The following is a 17388-nucleotide window of genomic DNA, read 5'->3' as shown; positions in this document are numbered from 1 at the left end:
TTTTAAAATAATTGGAGCAGAATTTCAAATACTGAAATAAAACTTTTTAAATTATTAACAAAGGGTAACTCGAAATTTATCGAAAATTTAGAAGACTACAGAGCTCACTACGTAGTGGAATCTGAAAATTGAAACTGATTCCTGCTTCTATCATCAGAAAGTGAAGATCGTCCCTAAACTTCCAGTACTAAGTAAGTTACCCTTGATAATCACTTATACTGTGTGAATATAATGCAGAAAATATGACTTTAAATTTAGACTGCTGAAGTGATAAGCGATGGGAATTCATGATGGATAACATAATGCTGACAGCATGGAAATTATTTCCCTTCCATCTTCAGTGTGTAGAGAATAAAAATGCTCTATTGGATGGCCCTGAAAGTCCAATTCTAAATTTAAGACAGAAGGTGAATAGTAAAGGAGATTTATCTTAGCCATTCAGAGATTAGAAATGTGGAGAAATGTGCTCATTTATGTAGGTCAAACATGGAAGAGAAGATGTGGCAAGCCCATAGCCAAAAGCCAAAGTAGAGATATTTAACAAAATACCATGAAGTTGAAACAAGTCTTAAAAGGAGATCTGGGCTAAAAGGGAGTAGGGTAGAAGAATGGAGAGGGAAAGGGTGGACTAATACAGTAATAACATTCAATGTACACATGTCAGAATATAAGTAGGAAACATGAAGGGATAGGTGGGTTTGGGGTAAGTGAAGGAAGAAAACTGTGAAGTTTGACAATGATCCAGATGCACTGTTTATTGAAATGCACATACACTCCATTCAACACTGACATGATGAAGCAAAACCCCTTTCCACAACTAGCTAAACATAATTTTTTTGAAGTTTTAATATTCAGATACCAGAAGCATAAACCTTTAGAAATAAATAAGAACAGAGAATTGACATATTGTTGAGGCTTGTTTCCCTTTCAATATACAAAATTTAGCGTGTCAAGTCTGCTGCAAATGTAAATTTTATTTTGCCTATTCTTTTAAGCAAATTGCTTAAAATGTAGAGAACCAAATTCCAATATCCCTTCATTTCCAATAAAAAATCTTATGCACCTTTAAATTTCTAAGTTTTTTCTAAATACCTTAATGCAATGCATTATTGGAACTAATTTCATTCTATATTTAAATTTATTTTTTTGTTGTTGTGAAAATACTGTACAAAGGTGTTTCAATTACATGGGCAAGATAATGAGTACATTTCTTATCAAACATTGTAGCCTCCTCCTTTGTTTCCCCTTCCCAGAACTTCCCGTCCTCTCCTCGCTCCCCACCCCATCCTCCTCCCCACCACCAAAATTTTAAAGTTTGTTTTCGACATAATGACTTGTACATCTCATTGTTGTAATGGATCCAACTGTATACCTATTATTTAAACGATTTGTTTTTCCCTTCTCCTCCACAAATTAAACCAACATCAAGTACAGTGAAAGCAGGGTTTGTACAGTGGGGGAGGGACATACAAAGCAAAAAACAAATAATCTTATAAATGTGTTAGAAAAAATTGTATGAAAGGAAAAAAACATTTGAATATATGTCTTAGGGTTCATTTACCTAACATCAACTTGTCTGACAATTTCTGTTTGTCTCAGACTTATACTAGTTATTGCAAATAAGAGAAACCATGGCACTTATGTTTCTTTGGGCCTGGCTTATGTCACTTAATATATTTTTTTCCAAGTCTTTCCATTTCCTAACAAATGGGTCAACGTCATTCTTTCTGTTGGAGGCATAGATTTCCAGTGTGTATATACACCACTTTTTCTTGATCTACTCATCTATTAAGGGGCATCTGGATTGGTTCCATATCTTAGCTATGGTAAATAATGCTGCAATAAACATAGTTGTGCTGGAAGCTCTAGTGTAGTATTGTTTGTGAACATTTGGGTAAATACCCAAAGTGGGTTTTCTGGGTCATAGGGGAGCTCTATGTGGAGTCTTTTGAGAAACCTCCATACTGCTTTCCAAAGTGGTTGTACAAGTTTACACTCCCATCAACAATACAGTAGTGTTCCCTTCTCTCCACACCCCCTCCAGCATCTGTTATTATTAGAGTTCTGGATTATAGCCATTCTAACTGGGGTGAGGTGGTATCTCAATGTAGTTTTGATTTACATTTTTTTTATGACTAGGGTGGTTGAGCCCTTCTTCATATGTCTATTGGCCATCTTTCTTTCCTCTACGAAGTATCTCTTTAAGTTTTTAGCCCACTTATTTATTGGGCAGTTGTTTCTTTCAGGATTTGTTGGAGGATTTAAATTTTTCAGTTCCAGTTATATTTTAGATATGAGACCCTTGTCTATTTTATGGCTATTGAAGATCTTCTCCCAATCCGTGGGCTTTCTATTAATCTTGCTAGCTGTGTCCTTTGCCATGCAGAAGCTCTGCAACTCCTTGCAATACCATTTGTCCAGCCTTTCTTTGATTTGTTGTGTTTCTGGTCTCTATTAAGAAAATTTTGGCCTGTGCCAACAAGACCAAGGTTTCTCCTATTCCATCCTGTAATGTTTTCTGAGTGTCTGCTTTGACTCCGTGGTCTTTGATCCATTTGGAGTTGATTCGGGTGCAGGGTGATATATAAGGATCTAGCTCTAGTGTTCTACAAGTTGTTAACCAATTTTGCCAGCAACATTTACTGAACAGGCAGTCTTTCTTCCGTTCTAATTTTTAGCTCCCTTATCAAAGATTAGATGCCTATAGGTCTGTAGGTTCATTTCCCGGTTTTCAATTCTATTCCATTGGTCCTGAGGTCTGTTTTTGTGACAGTACCAAGGTGTTTTGATTACTATGGCTTTGTAGTTGAATTTGAATTTGGTATTGATATTCTTCCAGCACTGTTCTTTCTGTTAAGGATCAATTTTGCTATTCAGGGTCTTTTATTGTTCCATATGAATTTTTTGATTGCCTCTTCAATTTCCTTCAAGAATGAGGTTGGAATATTGATAAGTATCGCATTGAATTTGTAGATAGCCTTGGGAAGTATTGCCATTTTCACGATGTTGATCTTTCCAATCCAGGAGCATGGGAGTTTTTGCCACTTTCTAAGTGAACTTTCTAAGTTCAGTTTTGATTTCCGTTTTCAGTTTTTTAAATTTTTCATCATAGAGGACCTTCACTTCTTTTGTTAATTCTTATGTATATTATTTTTTGTGGGGCTATTACAAATGGAGTTGCTTTCCTAATTTCAGCCACACTTCTGTCAATGTTGGCATACAGAAAAGCCATTGATTTTTAAGGGTGAATTTTATACGCTGCTACTTTGCCAAAGTTTTGAATCAGCTTGAGTAATTTTGGAGTGGACTCTGTGCGATTCTTTAAATACAAGATCATGTCATCTGCAAAGAAGGAGAGTTTTATTTCTTTCCCTATTTGGATCCCTCTTATATTTGCATCTTGTCTTATTGCTGTAGATAGGCATTCCAATACTAGATTGAAGAGAAGTGGAGAGAGTGGGCATCCTTGTCTCATTCCTGAGTTAAAACGAAATAGCTTTAGTTTTTCACCATTAAATATAATGCTGGCTATAGGTTTCTCATATACAACCTTTATTTTATTGAGGAATGTTCCATGGATTCCTCATTTTTCCAAGACCTTCACCATAAAGGTGTGTTGGATTTTGTCGAATGCTTTTTCTGCATCTATTGAGATATCCATGTGGTTTTATCCTTGCTGCTGTTGATGTGATGAATTATATTAATTGATTTGCGTATATTAACCCAGCTTTGCATCCCTGAAATGAATCCTGTTTGATAGTGGTGTATGATTTTTTTGGATGAATTGTTGAAGTTGATTGGCCAAAATTTTGTTGAGAAACTTTGCATCAATATTCATCAAAGAAATGGGTCTATAGTTCTCTTTCCTTGATGAGTCCCTTCCTGGTTTTGGGATGTGTGTTATGATGGCCTCATAGAATGAGTTCAGTAGTGAACTTTCTCTTTCAGTTTCATTTAAGATTTGGAGGAGTATTGGTGTGATGTCTGCTTTGAAGGCCTTATAGAATTCCACTGTAAAACCATTTGTCCCTGGCTTTTCTTAAATGGGAGATCTCTTATTGCTCTTTCTATTTCAATGCTTGATATAGGCCTTTTAAGATAGTTTGACTCATCTTGGCTTAGTATCGGCATGTCAGTATTTGCTATGATAAGGTCCATTTCTGCCAAGTTCTCAAACTTATTATTATAAAGGCTTAAGAAGCATTCCCTTATAATGTTCTAAATCTTAGTTGGTTCTGTGATGATGTTTACATTCTCATCTCTAAGTTTATTTGTGTGTGTTCTCTTATTTTTCTGATAAGATTTGCTAAGGGTCTGTCAATTTTGTTAATTTTTTTGAAGAATCAACTCTTCGGTTTCTTGATTCTTTTTTTTTAACATTCCAATTCATTTAATTTTAATTATTTATTTCCATCTACTGGATTGTGTTTATCTTGCTGCTCTTTTTTAAGGAGGCTCAGATGTCTCATTAAATTTGTTTCAGGTCTCTCCAATTTGTTGATGTAAGAATTCAGAGCTATAATAAGTGCCTTTGAATAATATGTTTTCTGTGTCCCAGGGGAGCTAGTAATTTGTGTGGTCATTTTTCTTGAATATCATGAATATTTGAATTTCCTTTCTAATCTCTTCCATGACCCACTTGTGATTCATCAGTGTGTAGTTCAGGATCCATGTGTTACATTACTTTCTTTGGTGGCTTTTGGTGTTGAGTTCTAATTTTATTCCCTTGTGGTCTGAGAGAATGCAAGGTATAACTTCAATGTTTCTGAATTTGGACAAGTTTGCTTTGTGGCCTAAAATGTGGTCTATTTTGGAAAATGTTCCATGTGCTGCTGAGAAAAACATATTGTCTAATGCTGCTGGATGAAATATTCTGTAGATGTCTGTTAAATCTAGTTGGTCTATGCAGTTGTTTATTTCTGCAGTTTCTCTGTTGAGTTTTTGCGAAGTTCATCTATTTACTGGGGAAAGTTGTGTGTTAAAGTCCTCAACAATGAATGTCTTTGGATCTATGTGGGATTTGAGGGAAAGTAGTGTTTCTTGGATAAATTTGGGTGCTCTGTTGTTTGGCAAATAAATATTTAGAATTGTAATATCCTCCTGAAGGAGTGATCCCTTAATTAATATGTCCCGACCTTTTCACTAATTTTAATTAAAAGTCTATATTATCTGATATTAGGATTGCAACTCCTTCCTGTTTATGGGGGCCATTTGCTTGGTAGATTTTTGTCCCAGCTTTAAAATTGAAAATGTGTTTGTTTTTGTGGGCAAGAGGTGATTTTTGAAGGCAGCAGAAAGAAGGATCTTGCTTTTTAATCCAAGTAGACAGATATTGTCGCTTAATTGGAGAGTTAAGTCCGTTAATGTTGCAAGATAGAACTGAGAGGTATTTGGGAGTTCCTGCTATTTTATGTACCTTCTTGGGGGCTGGGAAAACTGGGTTCTTCTAATGGTTCTTGGATTATTAGTTTGGGTGCTGTTTCTTTGCCTTTATTGTGGTCTTGTAGGTTTTCTCTGTGTAGGACATCTTTAAGATACTTTTGTAGGGCTGGTTTGGTGGAGATATATTGTTTCAATTTTTCTTTGCAATAGAAGGGTTTTATTTCACCTCCGATTATTAAGGAGAGTATAGCTGGGTAAATTATTCTTGGTTGATACTTGTTTGTCTTTAGGGCATGGCTTACATCATTCTAGACTCTTCTTGCTTTGATTGTCTCTGCTGAGAAATCTGAGGTGATTCTAATTGGTTTCCCTTTATAGGTGATTGATCTTTTATCCATGACAACTTTAAGGATATTTTCCTTGGTCTGAATTGATCCTGTGTGTATTATAATGTGACAATGGGATGTCCTGTTCTGGTCTGGTCTATTGGGAGTTCTAAAAGCTTCTTGTATCTGAATAGGCCTATCTTTTTGCATGTTTGGGAAGTTCTCTGCTAGGGTCCTGTAAAACAAATTTTCTAGACCATTGACTTCTGGCTTTAGGTGCTCCGCTACACCCATTATCCTCAGATTAGGCCTTCTAATATTGCCTTCCTAGGGTTGAATGTTGAATAGATCTATCATATTTCGTGGATTTGTCTTGGATGGTTGTATATTCTTTCTCGATAATATCTAGGCTGTCTTCTATCCTCAGGATTCCATCTTCTGCATGGTCTATCCTACTATCCACACTTTCTACTTTTTTTTCCCTCTAATTGGTCGGATTTTATGGCTTCAAATTCTTCGTTGGATCTTTGCTTTATATCTCGTATGAAATTCTTTACTTCCTTAATTTGGTGTTCAGTATTTATTCTCAAATCAGTTAGTTGATTGGTTATAGTTTCCTTGTACTCCCATTCCTTCTTTTGGGATCCATTCAGCATTCTCTTTGTGGATTCCCTGACTTCTTTCTGCTTTCTGTTTATGAATTCCATGAATGCCTCTACTGATCTTTGTCTATTCGCATCCTGATCTCTCAATTCCTGTATTACTCTTTGATTAGTGTCCCCACGTTCATGCAATTCCTGTAGTTCTATTTGACTGATCTCAGCATGCTCACACAATTCTTTTATTTCTCTTTGAGTGTTCTCAAGCTGCTCATGCAATTCCTTTATCTTTATTGAGTAGCTTCCTCACGCTCATGAGTTTCCTGTTTTGATCTTTGGTTTGCCTCCTCTCTCTCCCTATCATGCTCACACAGAGTCCTTTGCAGATTTTCAATCTTTTTATTTATCATGTTTACCATTAGTGTTTGTAGAGCTTTTTGGGGGCTCTCCTCTGGATTATTCATTATCTGTTCTGTCCACTGATTATCATGAGTGGGAGTTGAGATACCCGGACTTACCATTTTTCTTGTGTTTTTCTGGCTTATTCTGCCCATTTGGGATGAGAGTAACTCCAGTTTTGTGCTAGAAAACTATCTTAAGGCAAGCATCAATGAAGTCTGTAGTTGCACAGTCAAAAGTCTACAGATACAATCTAGTTCAACAGGTATATTTTTCAACATCAAACAACTATGTATTAATAGGCTACGAACCGCAAAGAAAAATTTGGCAAACCAGAAGTTATTATGTTTAGCGAGAGATGTGGGTATAAATAGGAATAGAGGGATGTGGAAAGGTAGAGGGAGAGCTAACATAGTCCTAATCTCAAAGTAGGAAATAGAATGATATTAGAGACTGGGGAAAAAAGAAAGAGAAAAAAAGACAAGGAAAAATAGTAAAACAAAAACGTGAAAGATTTAAAAATAAAAATGCTTATAATTTATATAGGTATATAGAGGTAGTACGGCTCTTAGGGAATTTAAGTCTAAGAGGTTTTAAATTCAGTAATAAATTTCTGGATCAAGTGTGTATACAATGGGGGATAAGGTCTAATAATCAACTACAGATATATCTGAGAATGAGTAGAACAGTGATTAAATCATGCAAAGAAGAATGAAAGAGAAGAAAAAGTGAAAAGAATAAGAAAGAAAAAAAAGGATCAAAAGGTCAGTAGAGCTAAACAAAAATGAAAAAAAGCACACACACACATATACCCTTAAAATAAAAAAATTATAAGAGGAAGAAAAAAAGTTAATAATTAAAGTTAAAGGTTAAAAATATTCAAAAAATTTTAATAAAAGGTACCAAAAAAGAGTTCTTTGCTTTTTTGGGGTGAGAGGGGAAGATGCTGTATCTTCCTTTTGTCCATAACCAGTCTCTTGTTGGAATCTCTGGTCTGCTTGTGGTGTTTGATTTTCCTGTAGCTTGGTTGTTTTCTTAAGTCAGTTTGTTTGAGCAGGCAGAAAAATGTTTTGCTTTACCCAGGATTTTGTCATCCTTCTCCCAGGCTAGTTCAATAAGAGGGAGATCTGCTTTGATTATCACAAAAGAAGGTGATGGCTGTTTCTTCTAGTTTGGAGATGCTGTGATGGGGCTAGGTTCTGGGTAGAGTTGAGGCCTTTCAGCAAACAGTAGCTTTTCCTTGAGGAGCTAGCTTCTGAGGCAGTCACAGAGCCCAGCCAGGAGCCATTCTCAGGGTTTTTTGTTACTGAATTTCTATTGATTGTCTTGGCTGCTGTAGAGAGGGGGCAGCCTCTGGCTTTGTTTACCCAGTGAAGAAAGCCAGTCCTGGGGCTGGTGCAGGCCTGGGCTGGGTGAAATTTCCCTGGGTGGAGCTGAGCCTGGCAGGTCAGGTTAGGTTCCGGTGACCTGCTAAATGGCTTTTTGTTTTCATCCAAGGACTGAGTTGGAGCTAGTTGGTCAGCCAGGCTTTTGCCAGTATCAAAGATGAAGATCTCCAGTAGTGGGCAGGGAGGAGTGACCTTCCCTTCTGTGCTCCCTGAGAAGGAGTGAGGAAGTCAGGCTTCTACTCACACGGGAGTCTGTTTCCTGGGTCTTCTCTGGTCTGGGATCTGAAGGATGAAGATGTCTGCTCCTTGTCAGTTCTTGCTGGTTTTGAGTAGAATCCTCTCTCCTGCTGCATCTGGCGCCTTTGTCCTAGACTCCTTGTGTTGCAGGTATGGCGGCTACACCCGCCACCACCCCTGCCACAGCCGCAACCATGACTGAAAAGTGCTAAGATTTGTCTCCTTGCCTGGATTTTCTCTCTCTGGCCTAACTCTCTGTACTGTGATGGCACACTTGGTGTGATTCTCTGGCTTAGGACTGTTCACTGGAGGACTAAAACTGCTTTCTATGTGAGAGCTTGTTTAACTTCAGCTTCTCCTCTACTATCTTCCCGGAACCCTAAATTTAAATTTAAATGATAAATTCTTTTAAAATCATTTCACTCGGGCACAGGTATGGATAGATAGGTGATGTGGGCAGAATCAGAATTATTCAGAAGGTTGTAAGTGGATGCTTACCTAATTTTCTCTCGGCACAGAATATACACTGTCCTAATTGGAAAAAGTTAGCCTTCCGAGGTTTCCTACATATAAACACTCCATCAACATTTTATTAGATGATTATTCAAGATTAGCTATATGTTGATTGGTAATGACTGATCATGACAGAAAGTTGAGGGAAAACCATCTACACTTCAGTGAGGTTCTGATTTGTGCTTCACAAACTTATGAAAGCTCTACATGAGAAATATAGCAGCTGCATTTCTAAAAAGTCCTTGTGTTGATACACTTTCTAATATTTTCTCAATTCAAGTACTTCTCCTTGGAGTCCCATACTACTCAATGATGCTGTATTAGCTCCTTGTTACAATTTGCAGACAGGTCTTTTGACGAAATTTGTGTTTTTCAAAATTGCTCTCCAAATTCCATCCACAAACTGTATACTAAATTTATCTGAAAAAATTTGTATCTGTTGATAGTGCATATACTTTTAGTTTTCATTACAAATATAGAATGTAGTAAAAATTCTCATAGCAATTATACTGAACTAACTTGTGGGCAGATTCTAATGTAAATAATATACTGTGTTCATGTAAAGATTTTGAGTATCCAAAGTAACAAGCCTGTGGTCCTAAAACCAATACCTTACTTATACTGAGTGACAAATACAACTTCCAATAAGTACAGAATTTTTCCTTGTATCTTTTTAATATATATTTTATTATAAATACTGTACAGAGTGGTTACAGTTACATAAGTAAGGTAATGAATACATTTCTTATTGAGCATTGTTACCCCCTCCTTTGTTTTTCCCCTACCATCCCTTTCCTTCACACATCCCCACCTCCCCCCTTCACCCATCCTCTGATAGAGTGTCTTGTACATCTCATTGTTACAATGGGTTGACCAGTATCCTTTCCTTATATCTTAAATGAACATATGCTGGCTTGATTTATGCTGATTCTACTTGTGTAGACACATCTAAAATCAGTGACCAAGTCCAAGAGCACATAAATGAAATGCCACAATTTTTTTGTCAGTTGGTATAATTGTGTTCTACACATTTATTGACAGGTTACAATTTATTTTCAAACTTTAAAACATTAAAAATACTTTCGTTTTTTCTTTTCTTGGCCAGGAAATCAGCAAGACCTCAGTCAGCATTTCTCATATAGAATTATCACATGGGTTAGTTAACTGTTTATGTAGAGTCCAGTTTTCTGAGTCCAGTTTTCTAACTCATCTGCCTAGGAATTCATGCTGGCTGTTGGAAAAAGAGCTCAAGTAAAGATGCCATTTAAAGCCTTATAACTTTACTCTTTACCAGGGTATTGTCCTGCTACTTTGGTTGTTGAGTATGTCTACAAGAATTTGCATTCCATGAGGAGCAGGGAGACACCATATGACTTATACTTACTGAGATTTCCAAGTGACTTGGTATCACTTGTACTGCATTTTGTAAGTCAAAGCTCTCTAAAAATACCAGTTTTAAGAGATAAGAGGACTGGTAAAAGAACTCTTAGAGACAAATACATCTTCAACTTATATTGTTCCAAGTATTCCATTTAAGGCATATTCAACAACTGGTGAAACTTGTGTTGGCTGTAATTATGTGTCTTTGTCCATGTGTGCACGTATACATGTGTATATGTATGTTTGTGAATAGTAATATACATGTGTACATTATGGCTTATATCATCATTTACTCCTTGCTAACAAATTAGTAAGGAATCCCTAAAGATTTAACAGAAACTGTGTAGTTAAAGTCTTAACTCTTCAATCTGCTTCTTTACACAAAGACTTTGCAAATTCTCATTAATAAAGTTTCCATAAACTCTGAAATGTACATACTTAGTATTTAATGTCTGCTACCATAAATCTTAAATACTTTATAGAAAAGTTTTATACCTGCCTAACAGTCCTATTTTTGGCATATATAAGTAAAATCCCCAAATTAACCATATTTAAAACATTAAAACTTTTAAAAAACCTTAACACTTGCTGCAATGTTCATTTTGACAGGTGCCTTGTATAGAATAATTGAATTCCTCCTCCTACACATCTCTTGAACTACAAATATCTGGAATTATTTTGTTTTTGGCATGTCTATCTTGATTTTATTCTTAAAGGTGTGCTTATGTAAGACATACATGATTCTAAAATTTCACAACAATTCTTCTGAACTTACTTTTATTGAATTGCCTAGTTTAATAAAATGACTAAAAATTATACTTTATATATAAAAAATGTTCTGTGTTCAATTTAGCATCACATACTCTAACATTGGAACGATACAGAGAAGATTAGCATGCCCCCTGCGCAAGGATGACATAGAAATTTGTGGAGCGTTCCATATTTTTACAACAACAGATGCTGAAAGGTATGTGGCCACAAGGGAACCGTACTGCATTCTTGGTGGGAGTGTAAACTTGTTCATCTACTTTGGAAAGCAGTATGCAGGTTCCTCAAAAGATTCCACATAAAATTCCCCTATGACACAGTAATCCCACTTTTGGGGATTTACCCAAATGATCATAAACAAGATCATACTAAAACTACCAGCACAACTATGGTTATTGCAACATTATTTACGATAGCTAAGATATGGGACCAACCCAGATGCCCCCATTAGATGAATGGATCAAGAAAATGTGGTATATATACACAATGGAATTCTATGCCTCCATCAGAAAAAATGACATCGCCCAATTTGTTAGGAAATGGAAAGACTTGGAAAAAAATTTATTGAATGATGTAAGCCAAGTCCTAAGAAACCTAGGTCCCATGATTTCCCTTATTTTCAATAATGAATATATGTCTGGGATAAGCAGAAAAGTTCAAAAGATATGTGCATATACTCAGATAAGATGATGTTAAAGAAATTGAACCCCAAGTAGGGATACAAGTGTTTTTTTTTTTTTTCTTGCTATTGTTTCTAACGTACTTATAATGTGCAATGTCATTTTTTTGTTTCTTTGTATGTTTGTCCCCACGCTATAACCTCTGTTTTCTCTGTATTTGAAGTTGGTGCACTTACATCTTGTATGTATGCTTCTCTAATTTGGGGAAGGGAAGGGAAAAAATACTCCAATAGGGATACAAGTTGACCCATTGTAACAATGAGATGCACAAGACACTATGTTGAAAAATGAACTTTACAATTTAGGCAGAGGCAGGAAAGGGGAGGGGAGTGTACTTGTGGAGGTGGGAGGGAAGGGATGGTAGGGGAAATATAAAGGAGGACGTAACAATGCTTGTTAGGAAATGTACTAGTTTCCTTGTTCATGTAAATGTGACCCCTCTACAGTATTATTACAATAAAAAACATATAAACATTTTTGAGATGGAAGAGTTTATTTCCTCTATTTTACCCATATAATATCGTTAACAAAGAAATTAATGCAGAACACTGATATGAAGGTAATTTGAATAAATGTGTGTGTGTGTGTGAGTGCAGCAGCCCGAAAGCAAACACGCACGTGCATGCAAACATGCCATGCATGTATATTGGCTTGCTCAGAGTTTAAAAGCAGGTCTTTAAAGTCTTGCTAGACCTTTCCTATCTACATTGGTGAGCTACTCTATAAGCTACATCTCAATTCCTGGCTCTTTGCTAGTTCATTAAACATTTTGAAAAATAATTTCATGAAGTTTTTTTTTTTTTTTTGGGGGCCCTGATTGGCTCCCAAGTGTTATCCACAGATCTGAGTCTCCTGAGCAAATATTCAGAGTAGATAGGTGTGACCAGCCAGCACAAGTCTTTTAGAATAATTTTAAAAATAAAAGAAAATTTACTTCATGGGGCCTGTTTTATCATCTCCTAATTTGAAAGCCTTTTGGAGTAAGTATATGTCAATTTAATTCATTTAGGGACTGTTAAAAGATAGTAAGGGATTATATTTAAAAGTTTTAGTACTTTTTAAAAAAGAAACTGGAACTGTGGAACAGAAGAAATTTGGCTGTCTTCGGCCCTCAATTTGTAAGCTCAGCTCTGTGCATGATAACCCAATGTCACGAACACAGTCTGTGTTGAAGACAAAATGTGACAGTAAACAATCACCATGGGCAATATTTGCTATGCTATTATTTCTTGGACAATATGAATATTGAATTGAGAATGTAAGAGAATGGAGAGATTTTACCCACCTTTTTGGTATTGCTGAAAGACTTTTGGAAACTTTGACTCATTTCCTTCCTCACTGTGTGTGTCTTTGGGCCATACGCTTACTGTCTTTAACTACAAAGGAGGAGGCTGCAATGCTTGGTAAGAAATGTATGCATTATCCTGCCCATGTAATTGTAACCCCTCTGTACAGTATGTTCACAAATAAAATAAAATTAAAATTAAAAAAATTAAAAAATAAAAAAAACTACAATTTTTCTCAACACTACAATGGTAATAACATTAGCATTATAGCAGATGTTATCTTAAGAATTAACAGAATAAAACTTCTGAAACCCTTAACATAAACCTATGAATGAGCTTTGAGTTTAGCCAGCATTCTTTTTTAAATACCAAATAAAATGTGATAATTAGTACAGAAACCATTACATGTAGTGTGAGCAACCAGAAGTAATATCTATTGACCATGCTCTGCTTCCAAGGAAGCCAGGTGGATACCTTCTCATGCTGTATATCAAACTGGTTATGTTATGTCGTGATAATGTAAAAATATCAGGGACAGAACGATGAAGGAATGTTGTAGACTGAGGTGAAATCCATATGAAAATGCAAAACTGATAAAACATAAAAGTATCTGAGCAGTGTATTGTGTTTTACATCATTTAAGTTTCATCACAAAGATAAGGAAGACCTAGAAGAATAAATTGTCTTTTTGATATTCTATCATAGGTCCTTAGAAGGTTGAACACTTTCCTCATTCTTGTAGAGGCATCATCAGATGAGGGGAACTATATTTTTTGTTTGCTTCCTTCCATTTATTCTTCAGTTTGAAATCTGTACTACATGAGATTGAAAGAAACCAAGTGAAAATAGTCATGCAGGCCTTGGAAAGAACAATCAAAATAAAATAAATAAAATATATATAAAAGTTCTAACTAAATTGAGTTATGTAGTCTCAAGCGTTAACAGAAAATGATTTAAGCAATATCATGCTATTAAAAATTTTTTAAATGTTAAGAGCTGCTTAAATTTTTCCTTTCTACTACCTTGAATTAATTATTGATTTTCTATAGAGAGATTAAAGATGAGATTAACAAGAAACTTGAATAAAAATGGACAAAAGTTCTGAATAGACATGTTTTCCAAAAAGCCCTGAAAATCGCCTGTGGAATTACAAATTTGTATTTAATACAACTTCTATGCTAGCTTAATGCTTTGTGAGCAGAAGTCATTAGAGAAACGCAATTCAAAATTACTATGTTACTACTTCTTAACTATTATAACTCTTACCAAAAATATCCAAGGAACCAGGTGTGGTGGTAAAGGTTCGTAATTCCAAGTGATTGGAGGTTGGAGTCTAAGGCCAGTCTTGGGTACTGCACACAGTAAAAACCTGCCCTTTAAAAAACTCAAAAGGTAATAATGTTGGCTGGCGACACTTGAGAAAAGGAAATTGTCTACACTCTTGGTCAAAATACAAGTTTGTGTTCTCATTGTAGAAAGTAGTATGCAGTTTTCTAAAGAAATACAAAGTTGAAATACCATCTGACCCACCAATCATGTGATTATTTCTCCCTCGGTAACTCATAAATATATCTGTAGTTCATTGTTATTCACATTATTCACAACAACAGCCAAGATATAATTCGACGTCCAGTGTTCAACTACAAACTAATAAAGCAACTGTGGTACATGCACAAATATCTTTATCTGTTGATCCCAAAGTAATTTTTTTATTATTTTCCTGTTTCCATGTGATTAACCTCCAAATTAGAAATCCAGATATATGATTTAATTTAACCAAAACTATTTATTGAGTATAAGGACCTTCTACTCTCTACATTTTTCAAACCAAATCACAAAATATGATGAGTCTGAAATAACTAGACTCTTTTTGACCTATGTTAATATTCTTTACAATGTGAGTGAAATGTTTAAAAAGTATTATTTGTTTTAGCTTAATTGCTCTGAAGAGACCATAAATGATATTATCAAAGCTTAAAAATGATTTGATTTAAAATTTAGAATTCAAGAAATGTTTTTGACCACTCTGGTTACTGGAGCCTTCACTACAGCCTCATGAGACAATTTATATTGATGAAGCAAAAATCTGAGGTTAGACATTTATGAATAAAAAAATCATGTCATTCTGAATATGTAGAGCTACATATAAAACATAGAAAATTTAGCTTTTAAATATATGAATATGCTAGTATATTTAATTGCACGGTAAGTACTAGTTCTGAAAGGAGATAAAATTGCACTTATTTTGAAATGTAAACCTAAGTATTTATTGGAATAAATGGCAATGTTTAAAATATCACTCATTCAAGAAACAAGATGTACAGATAGTTGTTTTTCATGCCAATTATGTTCTCTAAACTTACTACAAATACTAGATTAGTAAACCTAATTCATTGCTTTGTAGGGAAATAGCAATTCCGTTTCCTAAAACTCATGACAATAACTTTTTCTCAAATAATTTCTAAGTAACTGTTTTATACTTTTTTGTCATGGAATCTTATTCGATAAATATTTATTCATTAACTTAAATAATTGGCCAACAATATACATTATGCATGGATAAAGTTTATCTAACACGAGTTGTTTTTTTTTCCAGAAGACAGATCATGGCTCTCTTAAAGAACACTAGAAAGCAGTGTGTTCTTTGTTAATTTTTAGTTATTTTGATAATGGATATTAATTGTCAGAAGTGACAATTCCATAATATATTTAACGTATTTGGTTATACTCCCTCTATTTCCTTCTCATTACTCCTTCCTCCAAAGATCTTCTGTTTTTCACATAAAATTACATCTTTATATATGCGCATATAAACTAATTTGGAAGATTTAAGCTAAACTGCAAGTTAATTCAAGATGTACAGTGAATTAATAGGATGAAAAAAAACCTGAATATTTTTTGTTAACTTTTGAATTGAGCTATAGTTATTATTATGGTTAGGGTTAGGATCCCAGACAGAATTAGAATTAGGATTAGAGAAATAGAAAATTTAGGTTTATCACAGGATGACCCATTGCAACAATGATACTCACAAGACACTATGTTGAAAATGAAGTTTACACCATGGGGAGGGAGGGGTAAGGGAAGTGGGGAGGGATGGGATAGTGGGAGAACAAGAAATAAGTGGGTAACAATGCTCAACAAGAAACTTACTCCTTACCTTACACATGTAACTAATCCCTATTTAAAGCATATTTTCAACGAAATAAAATTTTTAAAAAATAATGAAAAATAAAACCTGACAGCAAATAGAAAAACACTTAAAATTTATGTTCAAAATGCAAGTAAAATTTAGACCTACACACTGAGCAAAAGTTAGGATAAATATGAAAAAAGTGGCTTGTTATTAACATGATGGTTCGGTTATATGTATGCTTAGGATTAGGAAAGGTGTGCCAGTTAGGGTTAGGATGAAAAAAACATGTAAGACATTGTGTAAAACTGCCACATATTTTAATAAGAATGAATGGCAAGAATGAATGAAAACCAGTCTGTGTTACTTTAAACATTCAGAAATAATTTGGTTTAAAGTGTGAGATACTTTTTTGTTCCGGTTAGGGTTAGGGAAGGATAAGCTTTAAGGTAAATTTTAGTTTTCCAATAAGAAGTAGAAGCCAAAAAATGTGCGAATGAATAGAATGTAGACAATTTTCCTTACATTATCCATTTGGTGTTAAATCAGAATGTGATTTGGATTAAGTTTCTGGTTAACCAGGGTTTAGGATACAGTAAAGAAATGGGTTAAACTAGTGGCTTGCGCCTATTATCCTAGCTACTCCGGAAGCTGTTTTCTGAGGATCGCAGTTCAAAGGTAGCCCGGGCAGGAAATTCCATGAGACTTTTATCTCGAATTAACCACCATAAAACACAAAAGCGGTGCTGTGGCTCAATTGGTTAAACGCACACCTTGAGCTAAAGAACTCAGGGATCATGCCCTGGCCAGAGTACAAGCCCACGACTGACAAAAGAAAAAAGAAACGTTAAATATTAAGTAAAGCTGAACCTTTTTCTTTTAGGTTCTAGAAATTCAGTAAAAGCTGGGATAATGGAAGTACAATGTATTTCATAATATCAGGATTTGAGATCAATGGGTATAATGATACCTGTTATGGAACAAAATACATTCAGAGTTAAGAGTGAAAAAATCTATAGGGTTTACAGAAAACCTGCAATTTATTTCAAGAATTACCAGTGGAATTTCAGTTAGGATTGCACAAAATGAGCATTTTTCATAAATTTTAAAACTGGGATATGATTAGTGTCAAGGTTATGGTTAGGATTCAAGCCATTGTTAGGCTTAGAGTGAAGGAGAAAAAAATGAGGGTCAAATTGAAGTTAAATTTTAATATAAGCCTGATAAGAATTAGAATGAATGTAAACAAGAGTATTGCTATTAATATTAGAATCTACTTACAATTAGGCTGATGGTT

At 34.9% G+C, this 17388-nt stretch overlaps 1 non-coding gene across 1 annotated transcript; it reads left to right on the top strand.

The window, feature by feature from the left end:
• The first annotated feature begins 11064 nt into the window (after positions 1-11064).
• LOC122099947 lies at positions 11065-11171 on the top strand. Its single transcript, XR_006146049.1, has one exon. It is a non-coding gene; the product is annotated as a U6 spliceosomal RNA (small nuclear RNA).
• The last annotated feature ends 6217 nt before the right edge of the window (positions 11172-17388 follow it).

This window comes from Dipodomys spectabilis, unplaced genomic scaffold (genome assembly GCF_019054845.1).
Source record: "Dipodomys spectabilis isolate Male_0828 unplaced genomic scaffold, ASM1905484v1 ptg000547l, whole genome shotgun sequence".
Classification (NCBI taxonomy): domain Eukaryota; kingdom Metazoa; phylum Chordata; class Mammalia; order Rodentia; family Heteromyidae; genus Dipodomys; species Dipodomys spectabilis.
This window is presented reverse-complemented; position numbering and strand designations above follow the sequence as displayed.